At 34.3% G+C, this 26,549-nt stretch overlaps 1 protein-coding gene and 1 long non-coding RNA gene across 29 annotated transcripts in view; both read left to right on the top strand.

Annotated features, from left to right (window-relative positions):
* The window catches only part of NRXN1 (neurexin 1), a 973,616-nt gene that overhangs the window by 41,048 nt on the left and 906,019 nt on the right, over positions 1–26,549 (top strand). The window lies entirely within an intron of this gene.
* Positions 13,468–18,626, top strand: LOC118717352. The gene is made up of 2 exons (XR_004987438.1): positions 13,468–13,501; positions 18,472–18,626. It is a non-coding gene; the product is annotated as an uncharacterized LOC118717352 (long non-coding RNA).

The raw sequence follows: 26,549 nt of genomic DNA, 5'->3' as shown, positions 1-26,549 counted from the left end.
TTGAATCCTTCATATTTCATTACTGTTGTGCAAGCTCAATCAATTCTTTGAGTGGTTTTGTTTATATTAGACTCTCTCAATGCTTCCGGATTTTTAAAAAGTTGTATTTTACATCTTGTTTGGATGTTGGGTTACTTGGGTAAAAGATACTAGATTCAAAATCACATACTTAATTCCATCTCTCCACGGTCTTCTGTTATTCACTGTTGAAGATGAGAAGATACCAGTCTAATTTTTTCCCATATGTAGGTAATGTTTATTCCTCTCTTTCTGGATACCTTCTGGATTTTCATCAGAAAGCTTCAAAATTATTTCACATTTAAAAACACACTCTGCTAATCTTTCTAAATGTGCTATAATTTTAATCAAAATATTTGAGTCTCAGCTCAATCTTTCACTATATTAATTTGAATTGTAGCTGTGTTCACACTATTATGCTAAAGGTTTTTTCAAATAATAATAATAATAATAATAATAATTATTATTATTATTATTGATTTCAGGGATGGGAGGGAGGGCGGAGGGAGTGAGGGAGAGAGAAAGAGAGAGAGAGAATAAGAATCATCAATGATGAGAGAGAATCAATGATAGGCTGCCTCTTGCATGCCCTCCTCTGGGGATCAAGGTCACAACTCAAGCATCTGCCCTTGACTGGAATAGAACCCAGAACCCTTCAGTCTGCAGGCCAAAACTATCCACAAATCAGCCAGGGCTGTGCTAGGGTTTTTATTTCAGAAGTGTTATTCAGGTATCCCCCACCTTTTGAATGTTTGCGTTATGCCACTTCACTTTTACCAAAGATCTACATTAGTAACTGTTTTTGCTAACTGAAAGACATCAAAGAGGATTTCCGCTTTTGCAAGAAAAGAGGAAAAGTGAAAGCAGGGTTCTGCACTTGTTTTGCAGTGAAGAGTTATAGAGGCATTGTACACCCCAAGCAGTGCAAGTGGCCCCGCCAGGCTCCTGCCTCAGAAACTTCATTTAGCATATTACAACATCCTGTCCTATTGCTTTTTTTTTTTTTAAGTTGTCTTTTGGATTTTATTAAAATCTTTTGTGTTTTTGTGTTGAGATTATTACAGATATCCCCCATTTTCCCTTTGCTCATCTCCCCCCCGTCTCCCCCACCCTAGCCTTTACTACACTGGAGTGTGTCCATGGGCTATCCCTTTGTGCACTTCTTTGATTGTGTCTGTGGACATCTGTGTTTTATCTCCATTTATTTTGTTCATCCATTGGCAAGGTGTGTCCTAAGGTTTTAGAAAAGATTAAGAGCGTTTTAAGGGTGTTATACTTAGCATAAAACTGAATCTGATTAAGCTTATTTGATATGATTTGGTAGGTTGTTTTTTGGATCTGGGAATGCTCAAACATTTTTCCATGTAAAGTAATGCAAATTGATTCTTTGCTTGATGCCATTTTGGCTTATGAAAGGTTTCCTAAGAATGCTAAGCTTGCAGATAGTGGGGGAAACCTATAATTATTTTTCAATATTTTAAGTTGTTTTCCTTTTCAGTGGTAATAAGACCTCTTTAGGTTCTTCACATTTATTTATATATATAATAAAGTATATATTATATATTTTTTGCCTTTTCCAATGTGATTTCTTCTTTCAGTTGAATGTTAATCTTCTAATGAAGAGTGATTTTACATTTTCTGCTTAACCTGTGTTTGAAAAATCCCTCTATGGATGTTGGTGATATTGACTATTCATCTGTATGTTGAGAATTTAGAAAAACAACTTGCTTTGGAGGTTAAGTAAATGGGCTTTGGAGCCAGACAGACCTAAGCTTGAATTCACCTCTACAACCTAAGCTATCTATAGCCTTTAGAAAGTGATTTAACTCCTCCATGTCTCAGTTTTTTCATTTATGATATGGATCTAATAATGATATATACCTTATGGAGTTAAGGATCTAATAATAAGAGAATAGACACAAAAATAACTTAGTATTCACCTAAAATGTGGCATGTTCAATAGGTATCATTGGTGATAATGATGTTAATGACAATGATGACATGGATGGTGGTGGTGGTCGAGGGGTTGGTAGAGGAGTTGCAGGGCCAGGTGTGACAATAGTTTGTCTGTAGTACCGAGCAGCCCTTTGTTTACATCTTCAACCCACATTTATTGCTTTCTCTGGAAGTAATTGCCATTGCTGTGCAGTTCTCTCTCCTCTGCCAGAGAAGGAAGTCAGGCAGAGAGGAAGGACTGACTGGTCCCTTGGTCTGAATGCATTTCCTGGTTGGAGCTTTCTTCACTCCCAGTTTGACAGCATTTTGCCCCAGATGTATTTTAGTCTGTGTTAATATCTGAATTTACTTCACTCAAGGTTTACTTCTATTTGTCTTCTGTTCTGAAGGTGGCTTTTAAAACCTGTTAGCTGTTGCTGCCACTCTTTCATTTTCTAGTACACTTTAGGATCTTTTCAAAGTATATTTGGAGCAGAAAGGAATATTGACAAGTATTGAATGAATCTTCAAGCTCAATGCAATCTCCCAAAAACTTCATGGGCAAATTTAACTCACAATATTCTTTAACTAAAACCTTCTTAAATCTATCCATAAAGTATTTATAGGAGGAGTGAATTTTGTTTAGCTCTAAATAAAAATTGGGGTACAGTACAAGCTAATTACTCCTTAAAATGTTTATCTTGCAAATTACCCTATGCCATTTAGTTGATTTGTTGGTATTCCCTAAAGAAGCCTTCCTTTGCATAACAACATTTTGGCTAAAACAAGAGCATGGTTTTGGTGCCTTTATGGATTTTAAAGATACAGGCCAATATCCTTTTCACTTAGAACACAGACTGGTTCATATTTGCTGAGAATTTTCTTTTTATATATATATATATTTCTAAAAGATATGTTCTTTCCTATCCAAGATAGAACTTTCAGCCTATGATTCAGCAGAAAAAAAAATCAATAAATATTTTTTTCTTTATATGCGTCTCTTGGAGGAATCTAGGCTCATTTTTAAAAAAATATATTTTATTGATTTTTTTACAGAGAGGAAGAGAGAGGGACAGAGAGTTAGAAACATCGATGAGAGAGAATCATTAACCAGCTGCCTCCTGCACACCCCCCACTGGGGATGTGCCCGCAGCCAATGTACATGCCCTTGACTCAATCGAACCCGGGACCTTTCAGTCCACAGGCCGACTCTCTATCCACTGAGCCAAACTGGTCTTGGCTAGGCTCTTTTTATAATAGGTGATACATTAGGCAAAGTATATAGGGATTGGAACTTTTTTTTTCTTTATTCAGGTTGTGAATATTTTTGGCATTGCTGGCCACATACATTCTCTGTTACGTATTCATCTTTGTTTTATTAAATCGTGTATATATATATATACAAATAAATGTGGAACCTTTCCCTAGGAGTAGCAGCAGTCATTAACAATTTGTTAATTGTCCTCTGAGGAGTTCCTCAGAGCATAAGGAAATAGTGATATCAGTGGTTTCTTATTCTAGGAAAAGGTTAAGACAGGTGTCACTGGGTGGGGACTTTCAGTACTTTTTATCAGGCATACACAGAAAATGTTGATTCAGGCACCCCTTGAAATAGAAAAGAAATAGTTTCTGAGCTGGAGAAGCACCACATAGAGGCCCTGGAAAGAAATTACATCCAGGAAAAAATGATAAGGACTCTTCATATCGTGAATGCAAAGAGTAGTTTCCATCCCCTCTCATTGGTAAGGTCATCTTAGAGACATAAATTTAAGAACATTTAATTGTATTTACTTAAATGGCAAAAATAGAAGTCAAGATATCTATGCTATATTTGAATTAATAATCAGTAAATATGCTGTGATTTGTAATCAGGGATTTTAGTATACCAAATTTAGAGTAAAATTTGATTGGGAAAGATTGCTTTAGTAACTTGATGACTGTATAGACTTTCATATAAAACCCTAAGACCGACTGATCTTTATATTTTATTTATTTTTGTCATTATGCTTTTCTTTCTTTCTTGTTCTTAACTTATTGGGGCGACATTGATCAACATGAACATATAGATTTCCAGTTATAAGATCTGTATATTGCACCATGTGTCCACAGATCTTTACTTTTAAATTAAAAAGAATGACTGAATGAGTAAATAAGAGAATAAATTAGAAAAGAATGCAAAGGGTTGATGGCTCTCAGAAAGCTTCAGGAAGTTATAATTATGTGTTTACAAATAATAAAAGATCAAATTAATTAAGCAGAATGAAAAAGGAAGAATTTTAAATTTGTAGTGTTTATTAGAGGATGGTTTAAAATAAGATTATTATGCATATGTTAAAATGATCAAGTATATAAAAAATATGGACACATTTCTTATTTTTTTATATGTTTCTAGTTTCACAGCTTTCTAGTCAGGAAACAAGTTTTATAATTAAGCGTGAAAGGAAAAAAATTAGATGAGATGTGGAATGGCCTTTGAGTTAAAAGTGCTCCTTGTTGTTTCTGGAAGGTGCAGTTCAGATAAATTTTAATTATGACTGGTATTCATTAACTGCTATCTTTGAAGCATCTCCTTTATGCAAAGCACTGTGTTAATAATAATATTAAAGGTCTTTTTGGATGGCAGGTTAGAATCATTTCTTAGACTGCCTAGGCTCAGAGCAGATATCCAGTGAACATTCTATAGTTAACTATTGATGAAGCACAAAACAGAATGGTTTCAGTGCATGACTTGCTTGTTTAAAATAGGCTTTTCATTAATGAAATGAAGAGAAACAAAGTTGCTTAATGTAATTTATTCCTGGAGCCTAATAGACTTGATTTGTCCTTTAGATATTCTTTTGCAATTAAATAAAGATCACTATAAAGAAATGGTTTTTAGCTAATCATTTTAAAAAATCACTCAGACAATAGAGTTGACAGGGTAAATTATAAGATAAATCTCTGTGTTTTTTCTTCATTGCTTTTTGCCTTTTGGTTATTTGTTTTTTGTGGATTTTTTTGTTATTGTTATTCATTTTAAGTTTTATATAGTTTACTTCTCCATCCAGGTTGAAATTGAAGTTCACTATAAATAACCAAAATGAATAATGGAAGCTCAAATGTTCTTTGAAATTCAGTTATTAAAAGTGTTTATGTCAATTATATGCAGGGATACTGTTCTTCTATTTTTAAAATATATATTTCTGGATTTATTTTTGTTACTACCAGTGAAACATTGTTAAAAATGTTTAATCCTTTGTCTGTGTAGAGTACACACACACACAAACACACACATACACACACACATTTTATCAAAAAAATTATTAGGCTCTGGGCTTGCAAAAATACCTGTCACCAGGAAAAACTCTATGCTCACATCTGAAATCCCTTTGTTTGTGGTTGCCATGTCCTTTTCTAGTTTCTGAGCCAAAAGCTAGAAAAGTCATTGTAACTCAAATGAATTATTTTGTGGACTGTTCCTGTTATTAATAACTTTTGAATAAATTTATGACTAATGGATAAATGACAAAAATAGGATCTATAACTTAAAAAAACACACACTATTAACAGGCAATACAAATGATTGATGAGACTGTTTTCCACAATGAGTAAAATGCATAGATTTTTTATAATTTTAGGAAATAAACATTTTATTTCAGAACCCAGTTTGCCTTTTTGGTGTTTCCTGCCTCCAGGAAGAGCTTACATCTTATATTCCAGATAATCTCAGAAAATATTTCTATAATAATTTTTATTTGGTGTTAGATATATGTATTTTAATGCCATAGTAGGTCTCTATACCTAGAAGAAATAACAATAGTTGAGGGCAATTTGTTAAACAGGAGGGAAGGATATATTTATTGAGATTTAGGCATTCTTTACCACAAGTAATCTTTCTGGATACAAACCTGCAGAGCAAATTTGCAAGAAATGTGGACTCAGTTAAAATAAATATATTTATAGCAAAATGCAGAAAAGCTCCCTAGGTCAATGGGTTTAATCAATGCCTTTTTTCTCCTATAGAAATTTTAGTGTACAGTAACATTGTGGTAATTGTCATATTACACTAGGTCTTTAGATCTTCATGACTGAATAAAGAGAATCCATTCTTGCATGCAGTCATTGACTCACAACTTCTAAATCTGCTTCATGATAGAAGTTGTTTTTATTCAAGTGATTAACATCTTACAGTGATGCTCATTACTATCATAATTACCACCACTATTCCTCATCAATTAATATTTATAACTTACTCAAAAGATGAAAAGGACAGAACAAAGCTTTTTATGGATTATAGAAAGCAGCCTTTCAGATTTTTTTTTTTCAAAGAGGGATTAAACTTTAAAAAAAAAAATCTTCACCCAATAATATGTTCAGGGGCTGAGGGTGGGGAGAGGGGCAGGCAGGGAGAGAAACATCCATCTGTTGCCTCGGATACTCACCCAGACCATGGATTGAACCTGAAACCTTTTGGTGTGCTGGACTACACTCCAACCAACTGATTCATACCAACCAAGGTGCTTTTCACAATTTTAACTATACTCTCCCTAACTTAAAGAATTGTAACTCTAGTAAAAACATACCAACAATGGAAAACTAAGAGACTGATATGTAAAACTAGCTTAGAGTAGATGTTTGGCTTGTTTGTGCTCTTGGCTACCTCTCACTTATCCTGTTATATTTATCAGTTTCACTGTGTTATTTACAGAGAACAAACAAGCTATCACACAAAATATTTGGCTCCTAATCATGGGACAGCTTCTGTTCAAATGAGGTCAAACGGATGTTTGAAACCATGTTTATGCTTCATCCCTTCACCCCCTTTATAGGAAAATGGAAAATTTTTGTTGGCAAAGAAGTGATACAGGAAAAACGTTAATGAATTTATTCTATAATAGTCTGGGATAGTATTGGTAGTGTTCTGAATAGCCTCTCATTGCCTACATAGAATCCCTCCCTGTGCAGTGTACTCAGTGAGAATCCATGGGTTTCTTCTACAGGTTGAATAAGGTTCAATAATTTATAATTTGCTATATAAATCACATTCCATACTATCATAAAATAATCAACAAAAAAATGTCTTATTCTCTTATATGTTGCACATCTGGCCTTCTGTTCTGGTTTCATTGTGAATAACTGGCCACTATCCAAAGATGAGCATACCTGAAACTGGCAAGTTTCCAAGTCATTTGTTAAACAGGGATAATACTGCACTGAGAATAGGGTTGGGATTGCTGTCACCTCATCTGCTGTGAGAACTTCTGTCTTCCTTCCAACTGGTGTAAATATTGCTTCTGTTTGTCTCAGCTGGAGCATAAGCCACATGGCCTTTTCTCATGATAGAGAGGAAATCTGGTGTTATTTCTTTTTCATTTAGTCCCCAAATAACATACTGATGGCCATATAAGATTATGCCCTTTTAGCTTTATCAAGTTTTTAGTATTACCCATAGTGACTAGCATAATGTTAGGCATAAATACCCAGTAGATGCTTATTAAGTCAAATTTAGAAAACTCTAGAAAAGAATGTGGAACTTATGAATTAGGCTGAAAAAAAATTTTCCCTATATAACTCTAAATATTTTATGCAGAAAAATTGTAGTGTGAAGTCAAAATTTATAATGTTTTTAAAAAACCAGTAATCTTGTTGTTTTACTTTATCAGAACATCAGCTGGGTATAATAGATTATCTCACAGAGTATTAGTGATAGCTTACAAGGTCACACACATTAAGGAAGCATCCAAGGGTGAAAGACATTTAATAATTAAGTATGTGCTTTCCTTATCACAAGTCAAAGGGAAAAGCACAACAGTGTTTGAAAGGATGACTCAAAATCAGACTGTCAAATACACATGCCCCGTAAATTGATATTTTTGAGACCTACACTTACTACTTTATTCATTTATCCCATCATTCTTGCAATAAATATATATGAACAACATGCATCAGTCACATATTATATTCAAAACAATTAGGATGTGCAGATGACAATAACCGGACATTCATCCCGGAATTGTTTACAATATCAGAAGTTAGAAGGAAAGAGACTTATTACCCATGGAAAGATATTTAGCTGAATTGTGGTATAGTAATTAACAGCATATTATGAAAAAAGATTGATATACCCTGGCCAGGTAACTCAGTTGGTTAGAGCATTGACACAAAATATCAAGTTTTTAGGTTTAATCTTTGGTCAGGGCACATACAAGAATCAACCAATTAGTTCATAAACAAGTGGAACAACAAGTTGGTGTTTTTCTCTTTCTATCTCTCCCTTCTTCTCACTAAAGCTCAATAATAAAAATAGCACATTGATACAGATTATGTAAATATGTATTGTTGAGGTGAAAATATAGTTAGTATTGTTTACTAAGTGAACAAAGCACGTTATGGAATAATATTAAAATGTCTATTCATTTAAAAATAAGTCTAGCTACAAAATGCATATATTATATTCATTTGTTTGCTACTAGGTATACAGGTTAATGCGGATTTTTTTCAGTAGGTGGAGTTCCACATATGTTGTCATACGTGCAATTTGATATGTATGCTATTTTGTTGTATTGACAACATGCTTCAAAACTTCATATGTCAAATTTTCTGAAGGTGTTAACATCATAGATATTTTTACACTTAAAATTTAGAATTTCATGCAAAAAAAGAGCATTTGTGGGAAGTTTTAATTCATTACTTATTTTGAAGAAAAGTGATGCTGAAAGTTATCATATACTTCAGGAAGCTTTATGGTGAACATGTTCCATTTCAAGATACTTATGAACACTAGTTTAAATGCTTTAAAGAGATAATTTCGATGTGAAAGACAAAGAACATCCAGGTCAATCGAAAAAGTTTGAAGACCAACAATTACAAGCATTATTGGATGAAGATGCATGTAAAACTCAAAAACAACTTGCAGAAAGATTAAACGTTGCTCAGCAAACAATTTTTGATTGTTTACAAGCAATGGGAAAGAATTTAAATGAAGGAAAATGGGTGCCACATCAACTGAATGGAAGACAAATGGAAAACCGAAAAGTCATCAGTAAAATGTTGCTTCAAAGGCATGAAAGAAAGTCTTTTTTGCATTGAATTGTGACTGGTGATGAAAAGTGCACTTATTTTGAGAATCCCAAATGCACAAAATCATGGGTTGATCCAGGTCAGCCATCAACATGGACTACAAGGCCAAATTGCTTCGGAAAGAATACAATGCTCTGAGTTTGGTGGGATTAGGAAGGTGTGGTGCATTACGAGCTTCTAAAACCAGGTGAAGCCACTAATACTGATCGCTACCGACAACAAATAATCAATTTGAACCATGCTTTGATCATAAAATGGTCAGAATGGGCTAGAAGACATGGCAAAGTAATTTTGCTTTATGATAACGCACCATCACACACTTGAAAACCAATTAAAGACATGTTAAAAGATCTTGCCTGGGAAGTATTAACACACCCACTGTATTACTGTATTCACCAGACCTTGCTCATCAGAGTACCACTTGTTCCAATAGATGTAACACGCACTTTCTGAGCAGCTCTTCAAAACTTACAAAGAAGTGGAAAATTGGATCTCTGAATGGTTTGCCTCAAAACAAGAAAAGTTCTGTTGGAACAGTATCCAGGCGTCTTCAAACTATGGCCCGCGGGCCACATGCGGCCCGCAGAGGAGTCTGATCCGGCCCGCCAGGTTTTTTGGGCAGTGAGCGCAGCCGAGGTGTTACAGTAGGAATTAGTAGTTCATATAGTCTGGCCCTCCAACTCTCTGAGGGACCGTGATCTGGCTCCCACTTTAAAAAGTTTGAGGACCCCTGATGGGGGGGGAGGGTACATGGGGGGGACGCGTGTAGCTAGCAATGGGCATTACTTTGAATAAAGCACTTTTAATGTTTCTCTTGAAATTATTATGTTTTCTTTGATTAAAAAATCCGCATTATTAACTGGTACAACTAGCACATTCTCTAGCAGGTTATATACTAAAATGTTAATGGTGTTTTCTTTGGGACAGTGGAATTACAGGTAATATCTTTTCATATCTTCTTATCACCTAATTTGTTTAAAATGGATATCATATAATTCTGGAACACTGAAAAAAAAAATAGCACCACCCACTTAAACATGTATAAATCATTATGGTACCAGTAGAAAGATATAATTGCTTCTGATATCCAATTTTAGTCCAGAAAATGACCTGGTTAGTTTAGCAAAATCATCAATGTGTTGCAAAATATATTGGAGGAAAGAGATTTTATTTCTTAAAATTTTGAAAAATATGGAATTATTAACATTTTTAAAATAGAAGAATAGAATACCTATTTTTTTAAAATTCTCACTCGATATGTTTTTTATTGATTTTAGAGAGAGAGGAAGGGGGATAGAGAGAGGGAGGGAGGAAAAGAGGGAGGAAGAGAGAGAGAGATAAACATCAATGTGAGAGAGAAACATTAATTGGTTGACTCCCATACATACCCGAACTGAAGATCAAACTGAAACCTGTGTATATGCCCTGACTGGGAATTGAACCCACAACCTTTTGGTGTATGTGATGTTCCAGCCAACTGAACCACCTTGTCAGGGTAGGCATACCTCATTTTTAATGTTTAAGTAATTTTATGAATAAGGCAAATATGACATGATCTTTTACAGGAAGCAAATTTATAAAGTGAATTGAGTTAAGATAGCATAATAAATGTGCAACACCTTTCTATCTATTATAGATAGATAATAGCACTGAAGTGACTTAGATATATAAATTCTATATTCTATAATCTGACTTAGATTGTGGAAAAATTGGTCAAAGGAGAGTAGGCGTGCACTTAATGGTATGGACTGGCTCATGCTACTTCTTAATTGTGTAATAAGTTTAGGATGAATAAAGAAATTGTTTTGCATCAACTTAATTTCTCTGAAACCTCTAGTATTCCCTGAATGAAATTTTAAATAATGGAGATTCTATTTCTTCCTATTGGGCCATGTGTGGTCTTTGTATACATGAATATATTTTTAAAAGACAATTTAGGTGATTCACAAAAACATATATGTATTACTAACCTTATATATAACATGCAAAATTATGTATATTAACATATATCATATTTCATAGAATATATTTGTATTAAAATATGTCTGAATATATATTAAATACTTTACATGTTTATATAAAAAAGAATTTTTCTTTCATGTGGAAAATTAAACAAATTGATTATGTCTGACCCCAAAATATTGCTATAATTTTATTTGTGATATAAACCAAGGTAATATTTAAAAAAAAACATGCTTTAAGAGTTCTCTCCCTTTTTCTATTTTTTTTAAATGTGGTATTTTAAATAATGAGGTAGCCTAGCATGACTGATGAACCAAGAGGTAGTAAACTTCATGAATTCTTGTTTTTGTCATATTAGCTAAGATTTTGTGGGTTATTTTTTTTTTTCACCCTTGTAATTTTGTTATGCTGTTTGGTTAATTGAAAAGTGCTAATTTTAAGAATATGAAGTTATGCCTTAAAATTTCCCAATGACCTGTTGAACAATTAAATTCAACATGACAAGGCATGTGATTACTGTCCTTTATAATTCTGCAAGGAGGTAAGGGAAGCATTGAATGCTTTTAGTCTGTGTCTTAATTGTGAAGCTAAAGCATGCATAGCAAAGCCTGCTCACTTAGGACATCCGGGATGTGATGTACTAGTATTGATTACTCTTTGTGGTGTATTCAGTCTTCATCTTACAGAAATTCACACAGGGTCACATTTCGCAATTACTGTGATATTCTGACAGTACTGAGATGGATTTTCAATGTTCTCTCTATTATGAATATCAATTGCTCCTTTAGACTTTATGTTTCTAAATATTTAGATAGTTTGAATGTTATCTTTTTTTATGATTAAATAAAATTTATTTATTTATTTATTTATTTTTATTGATTATGGTCTCACATAATTGCCCTTATTCCCCCATTCCCATCCCAAACCCCTCTCTAGATATGCACCCCTCCCCCCCCACCATTGTCCATGGCCACTGGCTAGGCCCATATGTATGCACGCAAGTCCTTTGGTTGATCTCTTCCCCTAACCCCATCCCCCCTTACTTTCCCTCTGAGGTTTGAGAGTCTGATCGCTGGTTCTCTTTCTCTGGGTCTGTTTATGTTGTTCATTATTTCCTCTAGATGTGTGAGATCATGTGATCCAAGAAATACCCTGTAAGAACCTAAACTGCAACAAGCCATAATGGTTATGCTGAGAGGTAAATGAATCAGTCTGTAGTGAGTTCCTTTCTGGGCCAACAGTTCTTTTGTGTCCCAATTTCAATCCCAGATAGTTCCTTATGTGTACATGCCAGCCATGATATTTCAGATCTGGTTGGTGGACAAATGGCGGTAATGCAGGTCCACCTGTCTCTGCTTTGGTCCTGGGCATCCTTCAGCAACCCGCAGCTTCTGTTTCCTGGTATGCTGAGGCGTCGTCAGCATCTTCCATCTCTGAATTGTGTCTCTTCTGTCTTCATGGCTGGAGCGCTTTCGTCTATTGCTCTCTGTTACAGAATTCCAGATGGTCTTGGAGTTGTTTTCTGAAAATATACATGTACAAGTTGTATGTCTTCTCAAAGGGATTATAAAGGGATAATATTTTTGGGGGAAAAAGGATAAAATTTTCTCTCCAAAATGTAATTGAAGAAAAACTGTTCATGACACAGCAATCCAAGAAAACATGAAAAAAAAATTTAAGATGACCAACCCAGCATCAATTGGTATCATTCTCAAAGAAAAAAAAAATTAAAGTGAATGGATCCCAAAATATATATTAAAAATTAGAGTCCTCCTAGAGTTGTAAGAAAGACAAAAAAAAACAACCACTTAGACTCAGAAGCAGAATCAATTCCTCTGTGTGCTTATTGATTTTGCAAGAAAAAAAACAAAAAACAAACAAGCTAATTGCAAAGTTATATATATATATATATATATATATATATATATATATATATATATATATACACACACACACACACACACACACACACACAGTGGTGCCTCACACAACGAACTTAATTCGTTCCAGGAGCAAGTTTGTTATGCGAAAAGTTCGTTATGTGAAACGCAAGGGGTCCAAGATTGAAGAGGGTGCAGGCTGGGCTGAGGGGCCACCCTCCACCACCCCCCGCACAAATTTTGTGCACCAGGCCTCTAGTGTAATATATAAGAGTATGTCTATGAGTAAGGCTCTTCCTACAATGGCCCTAAGCCATTGCTTAATTAGTCTTGTTTTCTTATTACTTTTTGAATAGTGAGCAATCTCAAAGGAAAGACCATGATTCCTTCTTCCCCTATCATTGACATTGCTCCTTGCAGAGCTTTCTGTTTGGCCCTTCTTGCGTATTATGCACATGGAGGTACTAGTCATGCCAGGGAGATGGTGGGCTCTGATTGACAGCTGTGGCTTCCCCAGATCTGTGAAAAGTCAGAGCCTCATGAACCCAGAGTTCTGAAGGGTCCGTTGTTTAAAAAATGAGCATAGCCAAAACAAGTGAATAGAGCTCAGTGAATAGAGCTTTGGCCTGCAGACTGAAGGGTCTCAGGTTCGATTCCAGTCAAAGTCATGTACCTTGGTTATGGGCACATCCCTGATAGGGGATGTGCAGGAGGCAGCTGGTTGATGTTTCTCTCTCATTGATGTTTCTAGCTCTCTATTCCTCTCCCTTCCTCTCTGTAAAAATATCTAAAATATATATTTTTTTAAAATGAGCATAAAACAGAGCTAGTAATTGCAGATGTCCACACAGGTAGGACTTAACTTGTTAGAAAATAGAAATAAGGGTATTTCACAAACAGAAGTAAAACTCAAAGGTAGAAGTGAACAAGGCATGTTTAGGGGACTTAGAATACAGTTCCTTTTCGAGAGCAAATGATTTGTTTTTAAGGGGCAGTACAGTGTTTGAAGTCATTTGGTGCCAGGTGAATTTGTTTTGCAGGCAATAGACAGTTATAGAAAGGGATTTGTGTGTGTGTGTGTGTGTGTGTGTGTGTGTGTGTGTGTGTGTGAGAGAGAGAGAGAGAGAGAGAGAGAGAGAGAGAGAGAGAGAGATTCCATTTAAGACAGTGCTTTTCAAAATGCAGCTTGCTTTTTAGATCAACAGTTCTCAGAATTTTGGTCTCATGATCCCTTTATATTCTTAAAATTTATTGAGAAGCTCAAAGGGTTTTTGTTTATGTGATTATATTTATTGGTCTTTGTTGAATTATTCAATATAATTAAAACTGAGAAAAAATAAGCATATCTTCTATTAGTTGTCTGAGTGATGACATCATCATATAATGTAGCTTCTGGAAAATTCTAAAATACACTCAAAAGAGAATGGGAGTGAATAAGGCAAATGATGTTTAGCATGGTTTTGGAAAAAAAAAATTGACTTTGCAGATTTCCCAAAATTATCTTGGGCACACCAAAGGGTGCCTGGACTGTATCTTAGAAACCATTCCTTTGGATCATGAAATATATTCAGTGGCTTATGATAAGTATTTGTGGAGTGAAATTTAATTTGTGTGTGCCTCTGTGATCATATGTGCATTTCGTCATAATACAAAATATATTTCTTATTTTATTAGTTTCACTTTGAAAAAATCGATTATTACCTTTGAATGTTACATTTAGGAAAGATTTATTCAGTGCTTGGATGAGGTTAGATGTCAGGTGGACAAAAACAGAGGAATGTGAGGGAGAGCAGTTACACAGGCAGGATGTGGAACTACAGATTAAGAAAATACCATACACATGAACAGCTAGCTTGTTCAGGAAAGGAAAAAGAGATCTTGGATATGTGATGAGAATAGAAGTCGGAGTGTTTAGAGTGAAGCAAAAGCCCCACTATCAGACAAGAAGGTGGTCAGCAATTTTAGGTCAAGTTTTCCTTAAATATAACTGTGTCTCATATTTTGACAAATACGTTATTCTTTGCAGTTCCATTAGCACAAATCCTGACCTCTTTTCTTCATATCCTGCTGCGTAAGCTTGAAAAGCAGTCCCCAAGTACTGGTCTCTTTTTTGCTTTTCAAGCCTAAAGATCTCAGTCACATGTCCTATAGATGTGAGTGAATCATAGTCAAAATGACAATATATGGATTAGAAGCTCATTTCCTTTCCCTTGTCTGGCATTTTGTACAAAAAGTCCTTTTGAATCATCACAACTCTTATTGAAATAGTCAAACTGTATTACATCATGAGGGGAAAAAATGGCAATTTGAATAACTGACTTAACTTTAGTTAGTGATGATTTGTTTCATATGAAAAACTAGAGAGCCTCAATAACCATGTTGCCATGTTATTTTCTTTGAAATTCATTAATAATGAATGGGATAAGCAACAAAAAAAGAAGGTAACATTATAAACATTAATTACTATAGTGAATAGAGATTTAATTATACCAAAAATGTCTATTCAGAGATGACTAAAGATAGTTGTTGCTTATGTTGTCCCTTGGAGAACTTGGAAAGCCTTATAAATCACCACACAGGGAGCTTTAATACAAGTTCTTCTATACGGTCATCCTATATCCACAGGAGATAATTCCAAGACCCCCAGCACATGCCTGAAACTGGACAGTACCAAACCCTAATCAATTTTTTTAAACTTTTAAACTGTTGGAAGTGTAGTAGCCATGTGACCATTGGAGACTCAACCACTTCAGTAACTGTTATAATTTTTGATCCAGACCTATTCCTAAGTCTGTAACCATCCCTTACTTGCAGTAACTGGCTTGGTGTCATTTGTTTTAGGAGGTCCCTCACTGAAGTCTTTGTATAGCCTCAGTGCTCTCTGAGGCAACTCATCACTGCCAATCAGAACACGTTTTCTAGTCATGTCTTCACCCATACCTCTCGTGCCCTTTCCATCTTAACTAGGCACTTATTGTACACTTGGCTGTAACTTTTGCAGTTTGAAGTGCAACAGCAGAACTGTCACTAATTTCTTTTTTCTTCTTCACAGTATCATGGATAAAATAATATTTTTACTGTGGATCTTAACTTCAGCATAAATTTTCCCCTCTTCCTTATTAAGTGGAGAACTTCCATATTTTCACTTAAAGGAAGCACTTTATGGTTTTTCTTGTCATATTCAAATTGTTGTCATCAATATTTTTGCATTTTGGGGCCAGTATTAAGTAAAATAAAGGTTACTTGAATACAGATTCTGCCATATCATAATAGGCATCATATATGCTAGCTAGCAGGTAGTATATTTGATCCAGGTATAATTATTGAATAAATAGGTTAAAAAGTTGCCTGAGTAGTCTTGAAATTAGATATATGTACAGACTTAAAAACTCTTTTCTGTTTCTTAAATGTTTTCTAACAATGGTCATTGTTAGAAAATGGTCATTTGACCATTGTTAGAAAACATTTAAGAAACAGAAAAGAGTTTTTAGGTGTAAATAGTTTGGTAAAATCCAAATTATACTGTATTTTCTGCTCAAACCTGTTTATTGCTAGTAAAATTGTTTCCTGAAAAATATTAAAATCTGCTTAAAACTACTGATAAACTATTATCATAAAATAATAGCTAGGATAAATTCATGAAGAAACATTTTAAATATCTAAAGTCAACCAAGGACATTTATCAATCATTTACTACATGTATAGATTTGACATACAAATATGAGAAAGTTAATTAAAAATATTTTTTGACTACCGGCTATGTACAGGGCATTCTTTAGTTTGGAGATGCAGAAGCAAAAATAAATAAATAAATAAATAAATAAAATTTAAAAAGAATTTAAGTACAATTTCTTCTTTTATGGGTCTCATATCATTGGGAAAGAAAAGTCAATATAGTTTTAAAACATCAATTAATTCATATTTTAATTAATTAAAATATTCCTGCTCTGCAGATAATTAAAACAGTATACATGACTGGGTGGTCTTGCAAAATTTCCATGAGGACATGGAAACTGAAAGGCCAGTTGGAGTCAGCCAGGCGCAGTTCAAGGAGAAGAGCCTTTCAGCAGGGGAGACACACAGGGCAAGGCAACTGAAGTGGCAAAGGGGTTGGGGTGGCCTTGGGTCTGAACGGGAGTAGGAGATGAGGGGAGAGAGTATGAAAATAGAAGCACAATACAAGTAGAATTATAGACAGGGAAAGGCATTTGAATATCATTCTATCCGGTATATCAATTATTTGGCCAGTGGTAAGCAGAAGAGTGATATGATACAGCATGGAATAAAGAAATGACCAGTGGAGTTGGCAAAATGAAGGGAATTAGAAACGTTTAAAAGAACGATTAGTGGAATAATGGCGACAAAGCCCAATGGGATCAGACTGAGAGAGTGAGAAAGAGCAAGTACACACAGTAACTCCCCAAAATTTTCTCTGAAGGATAGCAAAGAAATGAACGGAGTTGACCTTGACTTCTGATGGATAAAAAGTAAATTTACCTAACATAACAGGGGGGAATCCAGAGAGCATGTTGTACAGATGGGGCTGTGCTGGTAGGATTAGTGATCAGAAAAATCCCTAAATTCCATTTTCGCAGTGTGTGGACTGGGTAAAGAGGTTTGAGTAGAGTAGAAAAGATGTGTAAAAAGATTTCAGTAATGTCAACAAGAATATCAATGCGTAAGGAATTGCCACAGGCATTATATAAAACTTTGAAATGTGGATCATATTCTCTTGACTGGATAACATACATAAGTGAGGATGCACAGAGGCCTTTGTGTAGGAGATGATAAAAGAGAAAAGACAGGGCCAACTTTTGAGAAATTTTGCCACCATTCTTTACAGAGCTCTTTGTCCATTTATTCAGAAGAATTTATTAATAGTACTAGAATGCTTTTCTTTGTACTTTCAATCACCTAAACTCTCCTCTTAAGACTACTCCATTTCCTAAGGTAGAAAGTTGTCCCCCAGTGAGTTCCTTAATTATTTCACTGAGAGGTGTAATTATTACTCGTGAGCTCCATGCTTTGCTATTATCGCCATGCTAAGTTTAGCCTTTGATATTTTCATTCCATAATTTTAGCCTACTGTGAGATAAATGAGCAGAAAAACCAACCGCAGTAATATGGGCTCATAGAAAAGACATCACAAACAATGCAAGCTGTCTTCTTTTGCCAAGAGAGCTAAGAGACTTACCCAACATCAGCCCTTTTCATTGCAATGCTAGAAGGATAAGGGGGCTTCTCCATTCCAGCCCTTGACACTCTTCTCATTTAGCTCTTGCTTTAAAGTAAATAATATTTTCCTTTGAAATCATGACAGCTCTATTAATGCACATTTCTTTCTTTCTTTCTTTTCTTTTTTTTTTTTTTGCATTTGGGGTTTTTCATGAGTAGTGGACCTCTTCTAGTTTTCCAGAACTTTAACAGCAGACAGAACTTTAACAGCAGACATGTCCCCTTAAAAAATTCTTCCAACCCCAACTTTTTAAGTAAATAGTATATTGTGAATTTACTTGCACTACGTCGGGGATGGACTAAGTATCTAAAAGTGACTATAGTGTCCAAGCTAGTTTGGCTCAGTGGATAGAGCGTTGGCCTGTGGACTTAAGAGTCCCAGGTTCGATTCTGTTCAAAGGCACATACCTGGGTTGAGGACTTGGTCCAACGTGCAGGAGCAGTCAATCAATGATTCCCTCTCATCGTTGATGTTTCTATCTCTCTCTCCCTATCCCTTCCTCTCTGAAATCAAATATATATATTTAAAAAATAAAAGATAAATAAAAGTGACCAAAGTGTTCAGATGAGATGATAGATTTAAGTAGATTTTCTCCTAAGGAAAATGTTAGAGGATGTCTAATCACTATGCTGTATACCTGAAACCAATACAAAATAACATGTAACATAAAGTGTAATTAAAAAAAAATTTAGAGAAAACCCATAAAGGTTATAAATCATTTTGAATGTGTTTTAGATAAATATAATTAAATATAAATATTCCATATATTAGTAAGTCTATATTGTCTTTTAGTTCAAGTCTAAGTGCCTTATTTCTCCCTTTAATTTTCAGAGACTTTAGTATCTGAATTACCACTCACAAAAGGTCAGCACCTAATATGGGATTAAAATATGAAGGAGAAATTCTAAAAATAGATATTGAAAGAAAGTGATTTATCAATTTAAAACAAACCTATAAATTAGAGCATGACTTTTCAATAGCTTTCTTTTATTAGTTGTTGACATTTGATCTGATGTATTGCTAGGCATCATAAAAGATGATTACCAAAGTAAAACATATGGATTAAATATATTCAACAGAGCAATAGCTAATGCAGTTATGTGATTTAGGATGAGGCGTTATCTTGTTAAATTAAAATACCATATTGTTCAATTTTTAAATAATTGAAAAAGTTTGATTGATTAATGCACATAGCAGTTACAATACATTTTCCAAGGAAATTGAAGTAGATTTCCCCTATCCATTAATTTCCATTACTGCCCATTCAGTAACTCAGTTCTGCCCACTGCCAACCAGTCTCCACATGCAGCATTCGCCTCATATTTTCTATTAGCCGATCTCACCCTCAATCTCATCAAATGGCAAGCTCTAAATGTTTGGAAATCATATTAAAATAGGGTTTCTAATTGTGAAAATGTAACATCATAGGTAGCACAGAATGCCTTTCTAATGTAATGCCCGTTCAGGAGCCCAGATGGGGAAGAGAGTTGGAGACTGTGCTCTTTTCCAGAGATGTGGCCTTTCCTTCCTTCATCATGCCTCACAGATGCCCAGGGGGCACAGGATAATAAGGCCACTGTTGTTGTCAGGGGAAACCTACAGGAACAAGCTAAGGCTACAGGAATGCTATGAATTGTAGATGTTATTCTTTTTTTGTTTTGTGTTTTTATGTGTTTTGAATTGGGGCAAAATCTGACATGGCATCATGTAGAAGATTTAATTGGCCTATAGGCAACTCTGTTAAGAATTCTCAGTGCCTGACATTCTTAATAGCAAAGGATTATACATATATGTCATTCTCTCTTATATGAATAAGATGCATAAGTGCTTTAGAGATTCATGAATTTGAAATTTAGTCTTAATTTTCAAAAGAAAATATTGGATAGGAAGTGTTCAAACTGGGCTAAAGAAAATTTAAAAACACACACATTTTAGTTCACTGTGATTAAGAAATAGAATATACAAAATCTGATGATGCTATGCATTGTATTTTATAGTAGAAGATGAAACTATAAAGAATTAAGTGACAAAATTCTATGGGAGAAAAGACAATCTGATATGGAAAAGTAGTGGTAATCCTTCTCTGGTCTCATATTTAAAATTCCATATAAATACAGAAAAATGAAGCTTTGTAATTTTATGTAAAAAGACTGAAACTAGCATGAATACTGAGTTCCACTTAACAAGAAAATAATTCTGAAATAAAAATTTAAGGTTCTTATTTCAGAAGTATAATCTTTTATTTATTTTCTTTGGTTATAGTAATACAGTCATTCATGCATAACATTTATTAAGATGTTTTAATTAGTTGTCAGCATTGAAATCCATGGGTTTTATCTAGCCAATTATTTGACATGGTTTGAAAAAATCTATAAAAAATTTTACAAGTTCTATAAATTCAGAGCAAAAGCAAAAAATTTAAAACTATTAAAGTGAAAATAAATGTAAGTTGGCCACGAGATAATCATTTTAGCCACTTTTGTAATATTGACATTTTAATAATGTAAGTCCATTAAAAAACATCAGTTTGGAATTTATCATCATTAAAAAATAATTGAATAACTTACACAACAGTCTCTCCAAGAATATCGTCTGCCAAATTTGAAAGAGACCTATACAGATGATGGTACAAATGATGGTAAACAAGACAATCTATTTTATGACAATGCATTCATTACTTTTCTACATATTAATTCTTGTAGCCCAAAGAACACTCCTGCATTTCAATGAAATAAAAGTTTGTATTCAAGAACTTGAAATCCAAAAATAAAGAACCTGAAACCCCCTTAAGATGAAAATTATTTCAATCAGATAGTTACATATTACATATATGATATAGGTAACACACATACACACATGCATGATACATATCTATATGCATATATGGATTCATGTCTGTGTGTATATAATAAATTATGGTGCTATATAAAAATTTCATAATTTTTTAACAAATAGAAATGGCTGTGAAAGTCATATAGTTCTTTCTCTCTTAACTGACTTCACAATGGTTTCTTTTCTCAATTGTTTAATGAGAAGTACATCTAAGAAATGTTACTCAGCTTTTAAAAATAAATGTTAAGACTGGAACATACATGTTTATTATTTTTTCTTAACTTTAAATGCAAGTACCTGGACTCGAAAAAGACTCCAGAATATATTGTATGCTTTCCATTATTAACTCCCTTAAGTTAAAAAAAAAATTGAGCTCTCAGAAGCATCAATAGGAATGATTCTCTTAACTGACTGAATGGAAGTGGGAACCTGGCCAGTATGTGTGTGTGTTGTGTGTGTGTATGTGTGTGTGTGCACGCGCATATGCAATTATTATATAAAATATAATATGTGACTGTCATATAATTATAGAACAATATCAATAATATTTTATACAACAATATTCTTGAGTGAGAATGTACCTTAATTTGAAAATCCATCCAATATAAAGCATTTATGAATATCTGACACAAGATAATTTATAAAGAAAACTGGATCTAAATGAACAGTTGTCAGTCAACTTTATGCAAAGTGAAGGATGTCTAACTGGATTTTTAAACAAAAATTATGTGACTTCTTTCACAAAATGCAAAGTTTTTTTTTTAGAGATAACATGATTGATACATTTGGATATTTGTAAAATAAGTTTTGTAGATAAGAACACATTTGAGGGAAAAGAAAATGTGTATCTTTTAAGTGTAAAGCCAGACTAATTTTTGTGTTCTCCATCTTTGAGAGAAGGGATAGAATACAGATTCTCTATGCTGCAGCATATTGACAGGAATACTGGGGACTCTATTATTGATTTAGTCATCACCTGACACATAGGGGTTCATTTTAAACATTCCCATTGCTTAAAGTAAGATACTGCTTGACTTCATTCTAAACATGGAAATTGGAGTGGCAGAACATTTGAGATGATTAATCACAGGTTTTTTGTTGTTGTTTTTTGTTTTGCATGGTCTGAACAGTGGACACTTTCAAAGGCATCAATAGTTCAGATAACAAGAATTTTGTAATGATTCCTGACTACGTCACATAACAGAATCTTAATATCCTCATCCCCCATTATTTTGCATTGCAGGCAAAAAGTGAAATGCTTATTAGCATACTGCTCAATTTTTCTTCAAGCGGAAGGCACCATTTGGTTTAGTTTTATTAAAGCTCAAAGTAAACTGGAATGATGCCTGGTGCAGAGATAACATAATTCATTAAACAAATATATATTGTTAGCTATTTGTAAGGCATTGGGTATGGTGAATAGGAGGTACTTGCTATCAAAGATATTCAACAAATAGAAGAAAGCCATGTATTCAAACACAAACTTTCCTTGGGGAGATATAATTATTTATTAACAGACTAGAGGTGCCTCTTAAAGAAGCCCCCTATTCATCAGTCTCTTGGCCATTTTTTATATGTGGGGGGAAAGTCACCATATCGTGCCCTTTTAAACATTCATACGAATGCATGTGTGTCCCCCATTCAGGCAGATAGGCAGCATCTCCATGAGAGTGATCACTGGAGAATTTCCTATGCCATGTTTGCAAGCACATAGTTCAAACCTCTATACTTGTGAGGTAAGTTCAGCAATTAGGGAAAATTATAAATAAAGATGTTAGATAAAAGATAGTAAGGCTAAGTACTTTGTAATACAGATACATTAGAAGAATTACAGTATATCTTCTATTTTTATTATTGATTTCAGAGAGGAGGAAGAGAGAGAAAGAGATAAACATCAATGATGAGAGAGAATCATTGATTGGCTGCCTCCTGCATTCTCCCTACTGGGAGTCGAACCTGCAACCCTGGGCATGTGCCCTTGAGTTGAATCAAACCTGGGATCGTTCAGTCGGCAGGCTGACATGCTATTTACTCAGCCAAATTGGCTAGGACCATCTCCTTATTTTTAATTTCACTACTATAGTGTGTTACTAGAGTATGTACAATTAAGGCGACACTCTTACCTGCCCTTAATGTAAAGGGCATGGAATCTCTTTTCATTGGGGAGAGATCGCTATAAAGTAGTTATTCATGTAAACCATTTTAAAGAAACCTTCTATACTTCAAGATTACAGGATGAAGCCACCTTTGTACCTTTCTGATAATCTTAGTTATGTTTCCCCTCTCATGCCTCAGTAGGGTTGTGTCTACAGAACACTTTCAGTACTTGCTGGTTGACTGATAATACAAACAACTTAAGAAAGGTTTAGCCGAAACCGGTTTGGCTCAGTGGATAGAGTGTCAGCTTGCGGACTGAAAGGTCCCAGGTGCAATTCTGGTCAAGGGCATGGACCTTGGTTGTAGGCACATCCCCAGTGGGGGGTGTGCAGGAGGCATCTGATCAATGTTTCTCTCTCATCGATGTTTCTAGCTATTCATCTCCCTTCATCTCTGTAAAAAATCAATAAAAATTATTTAAAAAAGAGAAAGGTTTACCTGCAGTTTGGAAAATCAGAGATCATTTGGGATCAATAGCTGAACATACTAATTGGTACCCTTGATTTCTTTTTCCTCTCTTTACTGATTAAGGTATTCCATATGTGTCCTTATCACCCCATTGGTACCCTGGATTTCTCAGTGAGGCTTACGTTGTTTTATAATCAACATTCACAAAAACTGGACAAGGAAAATAAGCACAGCATGTGCAACAGAAATAACATTTCTAAGGCAAAAACTGATGGTCAAGTCACCACCAGCACACGAAAGCATACAAGGATGGCGGTGAAATCTGGCAGAGGCTGTGAAGCTTGCAGAGTGGGGCCTGAAGCCTTAAGGCAGTTCCTTTAGAAAACAAAGAAGGCAAACACTAAGCTTCCTTAGTTTTGTGGATATAGAGAGAATACAGAATGAATCCTATAGATGAGTCCAAATGGATTATATTATTTACTTTATTTTTCACCTATCTTTTTAGAACTTAAATATCCCTTATAGCTGTGCATATAAATGCTTGTTTATCTTAACATCTCTTTTATTTCAAACAAATAGCCATATTAATTATATCAATAGCTATAGCCTTGGGCAGTATAGGTGAGTTATTTTTTTTTAAATGATGAATTTATCTTGTATATAACTATTGTTCTTTCTAGTGGTTCAAGCGTTTCTTCCTTAAAGTGTTTGTAAACCAGAAGCAATACCATCATGGAGTTTTTGTTAAAAATGCAAAAATTTAAGTCTAATAGACACCTACTAAAAAAATCTAATCTATATTTTAACAAGATATCTCAATAATCTGTATAGATGTTTGTTGAGAAGCAATGAGTCAAGACTAAAATTTTAAAAAAATCAAATAACAATGAAAAACAATATTGAGGGATACATAGGCTGGAAGGACATAGATAAATATTATACACTGAGACCGCACCAGGCCTTAGGGTTGGAATGGTGTGGCACATGTGTACAAGGGAATACTACTCAATCATAAGAAAAAATGAAATACAGCCTTTTGTGACAATATGGATGGATCTTAAGAATATCACACTAAGCAAACTAAATCAGATAGAAAAAAGTTAAGAAGCATATGATTTCACTTGTGTGGGATATAAAACTGAAAGCAACATGTGAACAAACATGAAAACTAATAAACAAAAACTCATATACACAGATAACAGTATGGTGGGGTACAGATGTAAAGGGTGGGGAAAGTAAAGGGGATCAAATGTATGGTGATGGAAGAAGACTGACTTTGGCTGATGTGCACATGATGCAATATACAGATGATGCATCATCAAACTGTACAGTTGAAACAAGTGTGAACTCATAAAAGTTCTTACATGTGTAGATGGAGCGAAAGAAGGGGTATGTGGGAAAGTTGCTTATGTCAGGATTGTTGTGAGTCCTGTTATCCTAAATAGCCAGCAGGGATTCCGATTATGAGGACATTGAAAAGGGAGAATCTACTATCCAAAGGAAATGATTCTTGTATAGAAATTCAAGGTCACTATGAGAATGCATCCATTTATAAATTAGTATCTACAAAAAGACAGCTAGTAACTAGGGAATTACATATAATCTCTACAAGTCTGTTGTATGTGTTGGTTTGTCTCTGACACATAAGACAGGATGAATCTCTCCCTGATGTCACCTGGAGCTGCAGAGCTGAGCCAAGGTGCTCTTCCAGAATGGAAGCTTTATACCTTATGTGCACAAGGCATAGCTCAGACATAAGCTTTGTGACTTAGAAAAGATGTTTATCCTCTCTTAGCATCCTCTGCCTTGTTTTTAAGATTGGAAAGTATAGGGGGAAGGAACTGATTTTACAGCCTGGAATTATTGTAAGGTTCAAATAAAACAGTATATGCAAATTAATTGTCATAGATTAAATATACAAGTTATGGTAATTATTATGACTTATTGAAAATATTTAGCAGCACAGGCCTCTTGAGTATGATTAGCATTATATTCTGAAAAATAGTAACAGTTGAAAATTTCAGAGAATTATGATTTGTGTTTTGTTTAGGGTTTCTTTTATCAAAGAAGAATTCTTTTTAAAGGAACATACAATTTTGTTGCTGCCAATTAGAAAGGTATTCATTTTAATCTTGGGTAATGCAATGATAATAAAACATACTTGGGTTTTGGAAAACTATAGACGATTTTTTATCCCAGCAGATGAAATAAGAATATGGTTCCAGAAATGACACCCTGCCAGGAAGGATCGTATCCTAAAAAACTAGGAAGGGACCGAATAAAAAATAAATAAATCTGTGCTTGATTTATTATGTTAGTATAAAAAGAAAGGGAATAAATGAAGAAACACTATAGTAATGCCCCCAAAGACATTTTTTTTATCATTTAAAAAAGAACCTGTCCTTGAAAAGTAATCCTTTTACAAAATTGTTGTGATTTGCTGTCATCTAATCACATTTCTACTCTAATTTAACTTTACAGAATGTTGGAAAGACGTCTAGAGAGGCAGTATAGAGAAAAGGTAATTTTATTTTAGGTCAAACATTTTGATGCCACCATATAATGGTGGTTTTATCTTAAGAATGCTTAAGTAACATTCTCAGGCGCTTACAGTTGTTTGCATTTCTGTCATGGTGTCTAGAGGAAACTTGGAATCTAAAACTGAATTCTGATCTTTAGTGAATGATTCTTTAAAGAGTCAATTATCTCATCTGTAGAAGGGCCTTTATAATATACACTTCAGCTACTGTCATTATAGTTTTGTCAATGGATATATCATTGCTAAAGGTCATATCAGCATACTATAAATAGTGAGCAGTCAACAGATGCATGTCATCTATCCCAAATATATATATTATTTAATTTTACAAAAAACCCCCACTTATTTTAGTTAAATACTAATCATCTGGAAATGATAACAATAGGACCAATTTAAGGATTTAAAAACACATAATTAGCCCAGTTGGTGTGGTTCAGTGGTAGACCATCAAACTATGAACCAGGAAGTCACAGTTCTATTCATGGTCAGGGCACATGCCTGGGTTGTGAGCTCATTGCCCAGT

The sequence above is a fragment of the Pipistrellus kuhlii genome, unplaced genomic scaffold, assembly GCF_014108245.1.
Source record: "Pipistrellus kuhlii isolate mPipKuh1 unplaced genomic scaffold, mPipKuh1.p scaffold_m20_p_13, whole genome shotgun sequence".
Classification (NCBI taxonomy): Eukaryota; Metazoa; Chordata; class Mammalia; order Chiroptera; family Vespertilionidae; genus Pipistrellus; species Pipistrellus kuhlii.
Note: the sequence above shows the minus strand (reverse complement) of the source record. Positions and strands in the feature narration are given on the sequence as shown.